At 39.9% G+C, this 13,797-nt stretch overlaps 1 long non-coding RNA gene across 1 annotated transcript in view; it reads right to left on the reverse strand.

Annotated features, from left to right (window-relative positions):
* LOC108348945 (uncharacterized) overlaps positions 1-8,816 on the reverse strand; it is a 29,186-nt gene extending 20,370 nt beyond the window's left edge. The window contains exons 1-2 of the long non-coding RNA XR_015644288.1: positions 8,335-8,816; positions 7,577-7,696 (exon numbers count right to left, since the gene is read on the reverse strand). This is a non-coding gene — a long non-coding RNA (uncharacterized LOC108348945). The remainder of the gene's footprint in view (positions 1-7,576; positions 7,697-8,334) is intronic.
* Between the last annotated feature and the right edge of the window lie 4,981 nt (positions 8,817-13,797).

Raw genomic sequence — 13,797 nt, forward strand, 5'->3', positions numbered from 1 at the left:
TCTGTTACAAGTCCTAAGGCTAGGTATGTAGATATGTTCTGTCACTGTGTAGACTTCCAGTCATGTATCAAGAATGAGTGACGCTTTTTTGTGTATCTACTAGGAAAAGCTGTACAAACTTTCAATAAATAAATAAACTAGTCTCCTGTTTTAAAAGAGTGGTTGTTTGAATGAGGAATGATCCTCATAGGCGAATAGATTTCAGCACTTGGCCTTCAGCTCATAGGATCGTTTGTGAACAATATGGAACCATTCCGAGGTGGAGCCCTGCTGGAGGAAATACATTACCTGAAGCCTTAAGATTTGGGGTTTAATAGCCTCATCCCACTTCCAGGTGCCTTTGCACCTGGTGTGCTGGAGAAAATGGACCAGAGACCTGGGAGGTGAAATGTTCTCAAGACTCCAAGGGAGGGACCATAGATGAAACATCCTACAGTAGGGAGAGGGAGCTTGCAGAGTCCATCAAGTGGAGGGATGGTGTTGCAAGTGGAGGGATGGTGTTGGCATCCCACGGTCAAAAACTCTGACCCAGAATTGTTATGGTTTGAAAGAACTGCAGGGTCAAAAATGGAGAAGAGCCTGAGAGAAGGGAGGTTCAGTGGCAGGCCCAAATTGGGATCCAGCTCAAGAGGAGTCCATAAGGCCTGACACTATTACTGATGCTCTGGTGTGCTTACAAATCTTGACCACCCACTGAACGGCCCAACAAGCAGCTGAAAGAGTCAGATGCAGATATTACAGAAAAAGATATCACCCTGTGGTTCTGAATTACAGAAAAGGGTGGAAGAAGCTGAGGAAGAGGACAACCGTATAGGAAGACCAGCAGCATCAACTAACCTGGGCCTCTGAGATCGCTTAGACACAGAACCATCCACACAGCAGCACACACCAGCTGATATGAGGCCCCAACACATACACAGCGGAGGACTGCCTGGTCTGGACTCAGTGAAAATGATGCACTTAACCATCTAGAGACTTGAGGCTCCAGGGAGTGAAGAGGTCTGGTTGGGTGGAGGTGGACGGGTGGGGACATCCTCTTGGAGACAGCAGTCAGGGTGGGGGGCATATGTGATGTGGAACAGTCAGAAGGCAGACCAGAAGGGGAATAAAGACTGGGATGTAAAAAAAGATTAAAGAATAAAAGTGTTGTGATATAATCGCCGCTCTCATCCCGACAGACCACACCAGGCCAATAAAGGTCCCACGTGCAAGAGGTTTATTGGGGACGATGGAGGGAGGGGAGAAGGGAGAAAAAAGAGGAAGGGGTCAGAGAGGGGCTGCCTTTTATTTAAACCGTGACATATCTGCTCCCAGATGAAGGAGGGAGCTGAACCAAATGTATACTGGGAATGTATGGCCGTTGTCATGGCAACAAATGTGCAGATCCCTGTCCCCTGTAGGTGACCAAGTGATGTCATTCTGGAGGCAAAAGCAGTTTCTGATACCCACAAAAAATTATTAAAAAATAAATAAAAAGAACGAAAAAAAGAAAAGAAAATGGGCTAACCCAGTGTTGGCCTCAGCTGCATTTTCTTCTCCAACATGACAGCATTATTCTTCTGCAACAGTCACCAAAATAAATTCTTTTCTGCTTTCAGTTGCTTTTTTCATAGTATCTTATCACAATAACTAATTAGAAACTAATAGAAAAAACCCAATTGATATAAAAATGTAATCTATTATCAATTTACCTGTATGAATATGTCTGTGTATATGAATGTGAGTGGAAAGCAATTCAATGTTATTTTTATTTTGGTTTATAATTGACACATGAAGAAAAAGATTAATTCTCATGCTTTTTGTATTTTCCTTTCTTGTATTTAGTCAAACAACAGCGTTATATCATATGTTCCATTACTGTTCTACTACTGCGGAGAGACACAGGACCAACACTACTTACAGTAGAAAGAATTTGTTCTACTTAACTTAATTGGGGGCTTGCTACAGTTTCAGAGGGTTAGCTCATTAATATCATGACAGCTAGCAACAGGCAGGTAGGCCTAATTCTGGAGAAGTAGCTGAGAGCTGCATCCTGATCTTCAGACAGCAGTCCATAAGTCAGGCAATGGGCCTGGAGTGGGCTTCTGAAACTCAAAATCCATCCCTAGCTACAAGACAATACCGCCTCCAAACAAGGACACACCTTCTCCAAGAAGGAAAGACAGCCTTCCCAATACTTCATTGGCTGGAAAGTAACTATGCAAATATATGAGGCTTTAGGGAAATGCTCATTCAAGTCACCAAGCCATGCATATTGTTTTTTGTTTTTTTTTTTTTGTTTTTTTATTTTTATTTTTCTAAAGCAGGTTAGTTCTACACTGAGGAACAATTGCACAATATTAAAAGTTCTAAGGTGGGCTGGAGAGATGGCTCAGGAGTTAAGAGCACCCGACTACTCTTCCTAGAGGTCCTGAGTTCAATTCCCAGCAACCACATGGTTGCTCACAACCATCTGTAAGGAGATCCGATGCCCTCTTCTGGTGTATCTGAAGACAGCTACAGTGTACTTATATATAATAAATAAATAAATCTTAAAAAAAAGTTCTAAGGTGATTCTCAAAATTGTGAAAACATTCATCATTCAAATGCCATCTAAGGGCAGACATGTAAAAAGCAGACTGTGTAGAACTATATATAATATTACATGTTTTACAGCATCAGGAACTATGTGCTTCTAATTTTACCCACATATACAAACACACATTACAAAGTTTGTATATACATTGGATAGATAAATATAAACAGGAATATGATCTATAGTCCTGCTGTAAAAGGCTCTTATTCTAAACAGACAGGCATATAGATTAATAGATAATGATCACACCACAGGGGATATTAATCTGAAACAAACAGACCCAGAAGAGGAGAAAGGGGGTCATAGTGACATATGAATTTTAAAAATATCATTTTAGCATTCTCAAAGATCTGGCCCCTCTTTGACCACGTCATCTATCTTGAATACACTTATACTTGACAACATGCACACATATGTACAGATAATGATGAAGTGATTTTGAGATTAAATTGGATCCAGTAGCAGACATTTATATATAAGCCATGGTTTGCCTTAAGGTTAACTCACACTATTGGGATATTTTTCTCTGCAGCTGGCCTACTTCCAAAATGCTCACCTCTGCTCTTAGTATTTTAGAAATGTCTGCTCTATAGCCATGTTAACAATCCATTTGCTAACCTTTAAACAAGGATGTATATAATTGATCACTTTCTCACCAATACCTATGCTATCTCTAATGACCAATAACACTTTGCTCCCACAATAAACTTTTAAAATGTTCGTGAAGTGAACACGGTAATTTTACCCATCTACTCTATCAATGTCAGCTCATAATATAGCATACTCAACTAAGCTTCCCATTAGGAATTGAGTAGATATCTAATAATATGCTATAAGAAAACAGGTCATCAACAAACTTTCTTTATAAACTAGTATGTAACAAATATGGAGACATGGAACTATTTTTTTTTGTTTTGAGCAAAATATTTTACAAACATTTTGTAATTATCCTTTGCTACTTTTACCTCCAGGGTACATGAGACACCATATATGCAGTCACAGGAAGGTAGGCACGGTGTTGGGGAAATAATTTTGATTTGCTCCCTGATTCACAGGTATTAGACAGAAACCCAGACACTGGGTCTCACATGGGCCTTGGGTTACACCTAGAGCAAGGGATGTGAATGGGACTTGCTTTTGACCTTGAAGAACTCACTAAGAGATACTGTCAAAGTAATGAATTTATTAGAAATATTGTGAGACACTTCATGGAATATCCTGCATATGAAGGGTCAAGAAAGATCAAGGAATATATTAGGGCTATAAAAGAAAAAAAGTGAGAAAGAAGTCTAAGCTCCTCATAAAAGGGAAATAAGAGTGGTGTCAGTCGTAAGCTTAGGACAAAATATATATTTGAGGGCCAGCAAATGGCTCAGTAGGTAGATGTGAAAGGTACCCAGCAAGCCTAGGGACATGAGTTAAATTCCTGGAACCTACAAAAACGTAGAAGTTGAGAAATGCCTCCAAAAATTGGTCTTCTATCCATATATATACTATGGCATTCATGTCTACACACATTTGTTACACACACACACACACACACACACACACACACACACACACACACCTCATTTTAAAATATTTTTAACTGATTAAAATTTGTTTGACCTCATGACAGTGTCCTTTGCTTACAGAAGCATTTCAATTTTAAGAGATCCCATTTGTCTAGTTGATCTTCGAGCCTGGGCCTTTCTGTTCAAGTAATTTTCTCCTGTGCCAATGTGTTTGAGGCTCTTTCGCACTTTCTCTTATATTAGATTCAGTGTATTTGGTTTTATGTGGAGATCCTTAATCTACTTGAACTTGAGGTTTATAAAAGGATCAATTTGCAATCCTCTACATGCTAACTACTATAATTACAGGAGGTAAAGGGGGAGAAGGATTTGAGAGGAGGAAGAGAAGGGATAGGGATAAAAGAAGGGCAGGATCAGGTATGAGAGGGGATGGGAGGGTGTACAGAGGGCCAAGAAATTGAACAGACATATGTAGCAATGGGGGATGGGGAACTGGGGTAGCCACCAAAAAGACCCAGATGCCAGGAAAACAAGAGGCTCCCAGAACTCATTTGGGATGACATTAGCTGAAATACAACAAAAGAGAGAGAGAGAGAACCTATAGAGACCAGATCCAGAGATTAGACACAGCCCCCTGTTGAGGGATGGGGCCACCCACCCATCTCAAAAATATTGATCCAGAATTGCTCCTGTCTGAAGGTAATACAAAGACAAAGAATGGAGCAGAGACTGAAGGAAAGTCCATCCAGAAACTGTCCCACCTGGGGATCCATGCCATATGCAGCCACCAAACACAAACACTATGGCTGATGGAAGATGTGCTTGCTGACAGGAGCCTGATATAGCTGTCCCCTGAGATGCTCTACCAGAGTCTGACCAATACAGATGTGGATGCTTCCAGCCTACCATTGGACTGAGCATGGGGACCCCAATGTAGAAGTTAGGGGAAGGACTGAAGGAACTGAAGGGGTTTGCAACCCAATTGGAAGAACAACAATATCAACCAACTAGACCCTGCCAGAGCTCCCAGTGAGTAGACCACCAGCCAAAGATTGCACATGGAGAAATGCATGGCTCCAGCTACATATGTAGCAGAGGATGGCCTTGTCTGGCACCAATGGGAGGGGAGGCCCTTGGTCCTGTGAAGGCTCGATGCCCCAGTGTGGGGGAGGCTGTGATAGTGGGGAGGGTGTGGGTCGGTGGGTGGGGGAGCATTTGTATGGAGGCAGGGGGAGAAGGAGGGAAAGGGGCTTTTGTGAAGGGAAACTGGGAAAGGGAATAACGTTTGAAATGTAAATAAAAAATAACCAATAAAAAAAGCATCAAAACAACAAATACTTGTTTGAGCCTACCGAAGATGTGAGAAGAGTCATTTTACTAAAAGCTCTCACTCGATGTCAATCGCATCCAAGTTTCCTTGTTGGACAAGTTATATTCTTTTTCGAGCTACTGAAAAATTATATTCCACAGCTTTCTGTCTCCAGTATTGACAAATAGTTAAATGGGAAGGAAGGTCAAGAAAGAAAATCAATGCAGTTTTGCTGGCCTCATTACTAGGTCAGCCTTGTCTTCTCTGTGCATACTCAAGCTGGTTTCCTCTCTGGGTAAGGCTGTTAAAAAGGTTGCTTGCTGGCCGAACTGTCAGCTCAGGGGAAGAAAAATTAGTTTTCAAAATCTATATATACTACAAAAAAGTGAATTGAAACCTCATGTATAGCTTCTATGATTCACCTTTCAATTATTATCATTAGAAACAAATAAAGCAGAAATAAGATATTGCTCAGAATTTGCAGGTGGACAGATCGTTGGGGGGCATATAAGTCAATATCCACTCTTCCATTATTTTATTAAAATGGAACTGCTGCATCCAGGAGTCAAGTGGCTTGCAGAGGTGAGTAATTAAACTAAGGGGCTGAACCTAAGCATGGTCCCAGTAGGAATGATCAGTAAAGCAACTCTCCAAACTGCTGGGTAGCAGTGGGTCGTTCGTGCTGAAATATTATTTGTTATTCTTGGTAAAAAGAAACCTTGCTATATGAAACCTTCAATATGACTATATCATTAAACCAACTTGCTTGTGGCTATATTTACACATAAATATGTACCTGACAAAATATCTGCTCTTCATTCTTTAAAATCTGCATCCTGCTACCCATTGGCTCCCAGCTATAGCCGCACATTAAAAACACACTAGAGCTTTGAAAGCACTCAGTGACAGAACTCCACCACCAAGTGATTATAACTTAACAGATATGGCCTGGCAACCTAGCCTGAATATACTTAAATACCTAGCTGATTTTTATGCCAAATCATGATGAAAAACAATTGCTGTGAAATAGTCTCATAGCAAAAGCTGATTTATTTTCGGACAACCTTATCTGAGCCAGTGTATAGCTAATATTTACTGTTTTTTTAAATAGACAAGTGTTAAACTTAAGTAAATTTAGTTAAGAAGTAAATGTTATACTTTTATGAATAATAATAGATATTTATGTGATAAAATGAATTAGATATGGTAGAAATAAAACAAGAATTTCTAAATATAAATGGATAGATGCCACTGTTAACTCATTTTAATCCTGACAGTACTCCCTTTTATATCAGCCCATTATCAGGGTATTGCTAAATAAAGTCACATGACACCAAGCCATTCTTTATTGACAGGTAAGTTCAGGGAAAACAGTTATAAAAATAATCTGCACTTGTATAAGAAAAACAAAAAAACAAAAACCCAACCTTGTTGTATTACACAAGTCCAAGTACCTCACAGGCTAAGATCCATGTAGTAACTTAGAAGAGGAGGCAGGTGGGTGTTTTCTTCATGTCTACTCACACATGTTTACTGAAGTGCTGTATGTCATTCTTCATGATTATTTCCAGTTAGTCTGTAAACTGAACTTCTACACCCAGGGTGAGTAAATCCACCCAGGGTGGATACACATAAAGGGAATTAGATGTTGTTAGAGTTTTCCTTAAAACTCTTGACAAAATGGAGCAGAATATACCTTTCTCAGTTCCTCATTCTCCACAGTTACTCAAGTACCAATTATGCTCATCAGGTGTGCATAAATTGGATACATATGGAGACTTCTAGGAACGACTGGAACCGGGAATGAAGAGGGAGGTACTGTGAATTCTGGTAACTGAAAACATTGAAAGAAAGAGGTGCCCAATTATAAATAGGTGTCCCTAAGGCATGTCAATACCACAAAAGCACCCAATTGCTTATCAAATGCTGAGGGGAGAAATGGTGAAAACCTTTTTTAAAGAAAGGTGGTCAGTGTTTGCAGAGAGGTACCTGTCAATACATACAGACACACACACACACACACACACACACACACACACACACACACACACATTCAAGGGAGATGAAATACTAAAGACATGGAATCTAGCTTTTCACAGGATACATTAATAGTTCAATCTATATTTACAGAACCATAGCTGCCCTTGAGTGAGTCAATGGATTTAAGTGTCTACCTACCTCATAGTGTTTGTGGCTGGTCTTTTCACTTCTCCAGTTCTATTCATTGTTCCTTCTTCTTGTACTTGATTCTATGCTCTTGATTTTCTTATTTGTCCAAAATTCCTGGCTATTTATTTCCTGTAAAATTAGAAATTAGCCTATGAAATATCTTCTTTATATATGAGAAGCATGTTTACATTCAACTCCCATGTCTGTTTTGCCACAACTTCTATTTCCATGTTGATATCCTTTTGTCTGTGTGAGGAAGCTTTGATCACAAATCCTACTCAATATGTGTGGTGCTGAGATTCTCCTCAGAGCTGTGATAAATGAAAAACCCCTAGAAATGGGTTTAAATTACCTCAAATCATTATTACCCATTTTCTTTTCAACAACCCATCAGAGTCAAATGTATTATGGCTAGTTCCTCTAAATATTGAACTTACTCAGGTCAAAATTGAAGGGGATATAGGATAACATATATAAGTATTCAAATACATAAGATAGAATAGTATTTCCTCGTCTATTTAAAATCTATTATGCAAGTCACTGTCTCCAAAATAAACTACTATTCATTCATCTTTCCATCTTGGTCATCAGGTACTTGAATCTTGTCCAGTCTAGGAAAGAAGAGAAGCTTCATGCAGTTCTAAAGAATTTTACCATGATGTCTAACAGTCCTGAACAATCACATCACCTTATGACCCTTCACCACAACTCAGTCCAGACACACACATATTCAATATTAGATAATACATGCTATGGGAGATACCAACCGGACAGCCAAGGTGTGTCTACTGTAGCAGTAGTATGTCTATCATAGAGGCAGTCAACTGCATTCTGGTTGACTCTGATTCCTGTTCTGTAGGGGCATTTCATATCGGCTACTGTGGAGGTGGTTCAAGGTCCAAAGATGGAGAGGTCACAGACCATAATGACAAATCTCTTGATTCTGTTTTGGTTTGGTATATGACTAAATGAATGTGTTGCCAAACATCTCCTAGATCATTAAGATTTAGTGGCAAGATAGTGCTACTGTCAACATTCGTCAGAGAAGCCTCCTATTGCAACAAATGGTAGTTACTGCAGACTCATGACAGGTCAAGGTCTGAAAAGAAGCCAGTGTTGAGTGCTCTCTCCTCAATAGGATAGTCATATCACTCTTTCTGTGGGTCAGGAGACACCATGGAAGAAGAGAAGGAAACAAAAATGGAAGAGCCAAGCAATAGAGAGCTGTGCCTCAAGATGCTGTCACCTGGTCAGGACATGGTAGCTGCACTTATGAAGTGACCTGGGCATCACAGAGTGGTTGCATTTATGAAGTCACTTGGGCATCACATGGTAGTTACACTTAGGAATGATAGCAACAGTTGTCTGCACAAGGCCTGTATTAAACTAGGTCTGTTATCAACATTCAGTTTCCCTCCCACATGAGAATTATTTGAAGCTGATGGCTGCTTGGGGAGCTAAAGGCATTGTCTTTACTGATGAATCTACTGTTGGGTGCTAACAGCACACATGCTTTAAAAAAGGACCCTGATTACTCAGCTATCAAAAACAATGACTTTATGAAATTCACAGGCAAATGGTGGGAACTGGAAAATATCATCCTGAGTGAGATAACCCAATCACAGAAAAACACACATGGTATGCACTCATTGATAAGTGGCTATTAGCCCAAATGCTTGAATTACCCTAGATGCACATAACACATGAAACTCAAGAAGGATGATCAAAATGTGAATGCTTCACTCCTTCTTTAAACGGGGAACAAGAATAGCCTTGGCAGGGAATAGAGAGGCAAAGATTAAAACAGACACAGAAGGAACACCCATTCAGAGCCTGCCCCACATGTGGCCCATACATATACAGCCACCCAATTAGACAAGATGGATGAAGCAAAGAAGTGCCGGCCGACAGGAATCGGATGTAGATCTCTCCCGAGAGACACAGCCAGAATACAGCAAATACAGAGGCGAATGCCAGCAGCAAACCACTGAACTGAGAACGGGACCCCCGTTGAAGGAATCAGAGAAAGGACTGGAAGAGCTTGAAGGAACTCGAGACCCCATATGAACAACAATGCCAAGCAACCAGAGCTTCCAGGGACTAAGCCACTACCTAAGGACTATACATGGACTGACCCTCACTCTGACCTCATAGGTAGCAATGAATATCCTAGTAAGATCACCAGTGGAAGGGGAAGCCTTTGGTCCTGCCAAGACTGAACCCCCAGTGAACGTGATTGTTGGGGGGAGGGCGGTAATGGGGGGAGGATAGGGAGGGGAACACCCATATAGAAGGGGAGGGGGAGGGGTTAGGGGGATGTTAGCCCGGAAACCAACCAGGAAAGGTAATAACAACTGAAATGTAAATAAGAAATACTCAAGTTAATAATGAAAAAAAAATGGACCCTGATTAAACTCATTGAGTCACACACACACATACACACACACACACACACACACACACACACACACACACTAGCATACCGGAAGAGGGATTTCTTTGTAGAAAAACGTAGGGTTGGAAGTGAGAATATGATAAGATAGGCCTAGAGTACCTTTTATCAGAATGTATTGTACATAGATATAAAACTGTCTAAAATTGATTCAAAATAGCTATTAGATATATCCATGTCTTAATTTTTTCCAGAAAAGTTAGACCATTTATGGTAATTTTAGTAAGAATGCCACCTCAATAGACTCATGCGTTTGAATATTTAGTTGTCAGGGAGGGAGTGGAACTATTGGGTAGAAATTATGTATGGCCTTGTTGAAGTAGGTGTGGCCTCTTGAAAAAATGTGTCGATGGGGAGTGGGCTTTGAGGTTTAAAAAGTCCAACGCAGTTTCGGTGTGTCTCCCCACTGACCGTAGATATGGATAAAGCTACTTTTCCATATACACATCTATCTGTGTGCTGCCATGCACTCTGTTCCAATAGTAATGGACTAAACCTCTGAACTGTAAACTAATTTAATAACTTTAATAACTGTTTTAAAATAACTTTTCCATGGTCATGATATCTCTTCACAGCAATAGACCACTCATTTAAGACAGTATCCCCATTAGTTTTATACACTCATTTAGTATAATAGCATTTTTTCTCATTATCACACTATTTAAAAGAGACATTTTGTTTTATGGTATTTAAAGGAACGGCATAAAGGAGGGAGAAAGAAAGAGAAGAATAGAAACCACATTGATAGACAAAAGCTTACTTCTCCAAAATAAGTGTACTCTTAAAACAAACATGAATACAAGCAAAAAATTAGGAAATACATTATTTCTACAAATTCATGTATTCAGAGAACTGAGGGTATTTGGGGAGAAAATCCGTATTCACAAATTTCCATGGTTTACAAAACAAGCCTTTTTTAAACAAGTAGTGGCTTAAAATTGGCAATTGGCTTTAAAGGTCATCTAAACATTGTGTGTTGGTTTGATCGCTTTGTTAATGATAGCCACTTCAACAATATCATTGCTCCATTATACATGTATATCTATATAGATATAGATATAGATATGAATATGTACACTTATATATGTATATACTCCATTTGCTACAAAACACCCATGTTAAATACACACCTCACAAACTATATAAAGAAAAGGTTATTATATTATTTTGGAGGTAAAATAATAGTATTCATTAAGTCATGTACAAAATTCATGTATTTGTATGACGTCAGTGTATAATTAAAAATCAAAATTTTGATCTCAATACTCAGATGCTAAAACGTCAGCAGGAAAAATGTATTTCTGTTAGTAAATGAACACTTACTGATTCTTTTGCAACTGAGAAACGAAATGGGACCATACTCTGCAGTAAAATAACCACTAAATCAAAGGCAGCATGTCAAATCGTCTAGATAGAAAGACAAGTAACAGGGATTGCTTAAGGGATATGCTTCTACTGAAATACACACATGCATTTAATACTATAGTATTGTGGTTATGTGAACACACTTTCACATGAGCAAATAATAGGTCTGTGTCCTATAGGAAACACCTCTGCCTTTTGTTTCTTATAATATATAAAATGCCCCACTAATATTGTTTCCTATTTCTCCTCTCTCTCTGCCCCTGAAATCCCCTTTATCCTCTTCTGATAGACAGACATAAATTGAATTACCAAGAAAAAACAAAATGTTTTCCCCCAGACTAGACACCACAATCCTGTCATCAGACACTGTCTCTCCACTGCCATCTTGTGGCAAGGATGGTATTGTGCAGCACTCTTTTTCTTTTTCTTCTTTTTATTGGGGATCACATTATGGACATAAAGCAGGAGTCAGAAATTGAGGATCAATAGATACTCTAAAGTGGCTGCAGATCTCTGTGCTTAGGTCTTATACAGCTCCTTATCATGTGATTCACATAAACACACACACACACACACACACACACACACACACACACACACACAGAGACAACTGTATAATAGAGAAGTGTTGATTATGAGGTAGAGTAACCATGCTCCCGTGCACAGTGAAGCCTCTTTATGTACCATAAGTAAAATGAGATGAATCAGTCTATCAATTATTTTAAAAATCTGGAAAGTCTTTTCCCAATTAATACTTATGATTCTGTTGGGTCTTAAAATTTAAAATGGCATTTATTTTATCCTATAACCACTCCACCACCTTCTCATTACCATAACTCTTTTACTTTTTATTCAAATCATACTTTCAATTACACATAGGTCAGTCAGCTTAGGCTTAGGAATGTGGCCTTGCCAAGGCATCTGTTCTGGTTGGTTATTGCTTTTTGCCTCTTAATCTCTTGGGCATAACCAGGTTAGCAGTTTTCTTTTCCCAGGCTCTGCCATCACAATGCTCTGCCTCAGCACAAGGCTAGAACGGAAAGTCCTGATTTCCATTGGCTAATGGAAAACATAGACCCATGGTCCCGAATTTTAAAATTCTACACATTGCCTTAACCCCAGCTTACAGCTGCCTGTGGAGTACCAATCACAGATACCATATAATAAAACAGTTTCTACAGCTTCTAACCATTGACAGGTTAGGGAGATAGACATAGTTGGCCATTACACCAGAGGACACTTGACAGTGTCCTCAGCCACAACCACTTAACATAAGTCATACACAGACCCCTCCGTAAGGCAAACAGGTGTCACCATGCCTTGTCACATGCTCTGGGAGAAAGACAGCAGTGTCACAGAGAAGGATCCTTGGTTACAAATCAATGCCCACCAAACCTACACTTCTAGCTGTCTCTAACAGTCTATTCTCTTCTCCCCAGTCCCATTTTCCTAGTTGTATGTGTGAAGTCTTTCCTTCCCCATTAATGGGGACACATTTCAGAACTTATTGAAGATCTTTAAATGCCCATTTCTTTTTTTTTTCTCCATCGTTATTAACTTGGGTATTTCTTATTTAGACTTCAATTGCTATTCCCTTTCCCAGTTTCCAGACCAACCTCCCCCTAGCCCCCCCTCCCCTACTATATGGGTGTTCCCCTTCCCATCCTCCCCCCATTACTGCCTCCCCCCAACAATCACGTTCACTGGGGCTTCAGTCATGGCAGGACCAAGGCCTTCCCCTTCCACTGGTGCTCTTACTAGGCTATTCATTGCTACCTATGCAGATGGAGCCCAGGGTCAGTCCATGTATAGTCTTTGGGGAGTGGCTTAGTCCCTGGAAGCTCTGGTTGGTTGGCATTGTTGTTCATATGGGGTTTCAAGCCCCTTCAAGCTCTTCAGTCCTTTCTCTGATTCCTTCAACGGGGGTCCCGTTCTCAGTTTAGTGGTTTGCTGCTGGCATTCGCCTATGTATTTGCTGTATTCTGACTGTGTCTCTCAGGAGAGTTCTACATCCAGTTCCTGTCAGCCTGCACTTCTTTGCTTTGTCCATCTTATCTAGTTTGGTGGCTGTATATGTATGGGACCACATGTGGGGCAGGCTCTGAAAGGGCCTTCCTTCAGTCTCAGTTCTAAATTTTGCCTCCCTATTTCCTCCCTAGGGTATTCTTGTTCCCCTTTTAAAGAAGGAGTGAAGCATTCGCATTTTGGTCATCCTTCTTGAGTTTCATGTGCTCCGTGCATCTAGGATAATTAGAGCATTTGGGCTAATATCTACTTATCAATGAGTGCATACCATGTGTGTTTTTCTGTGATTGGGTTACCTCACTCAGGATGATATTTTCCAGTTCCATCCATTACCTATGAATTTCATAAAGTCATTGTTTTTGATAGCGGAGTAATATTCCATTGTGTA

This window comes from Rattus norvegicus, chromosome 19 (assembly GCF_021556685.1).
Source record: "Rattus norvegicus strain SHRSP/BbbUtx chromosome 19, alternate assembly SHRSP_T2T, whole genome shotgun sequence".
NCBI lineage: Eukaryota > Metazoa > Chordata > Mammalia > Rodentia > Muridae > Rattus > Rattus norvegicus.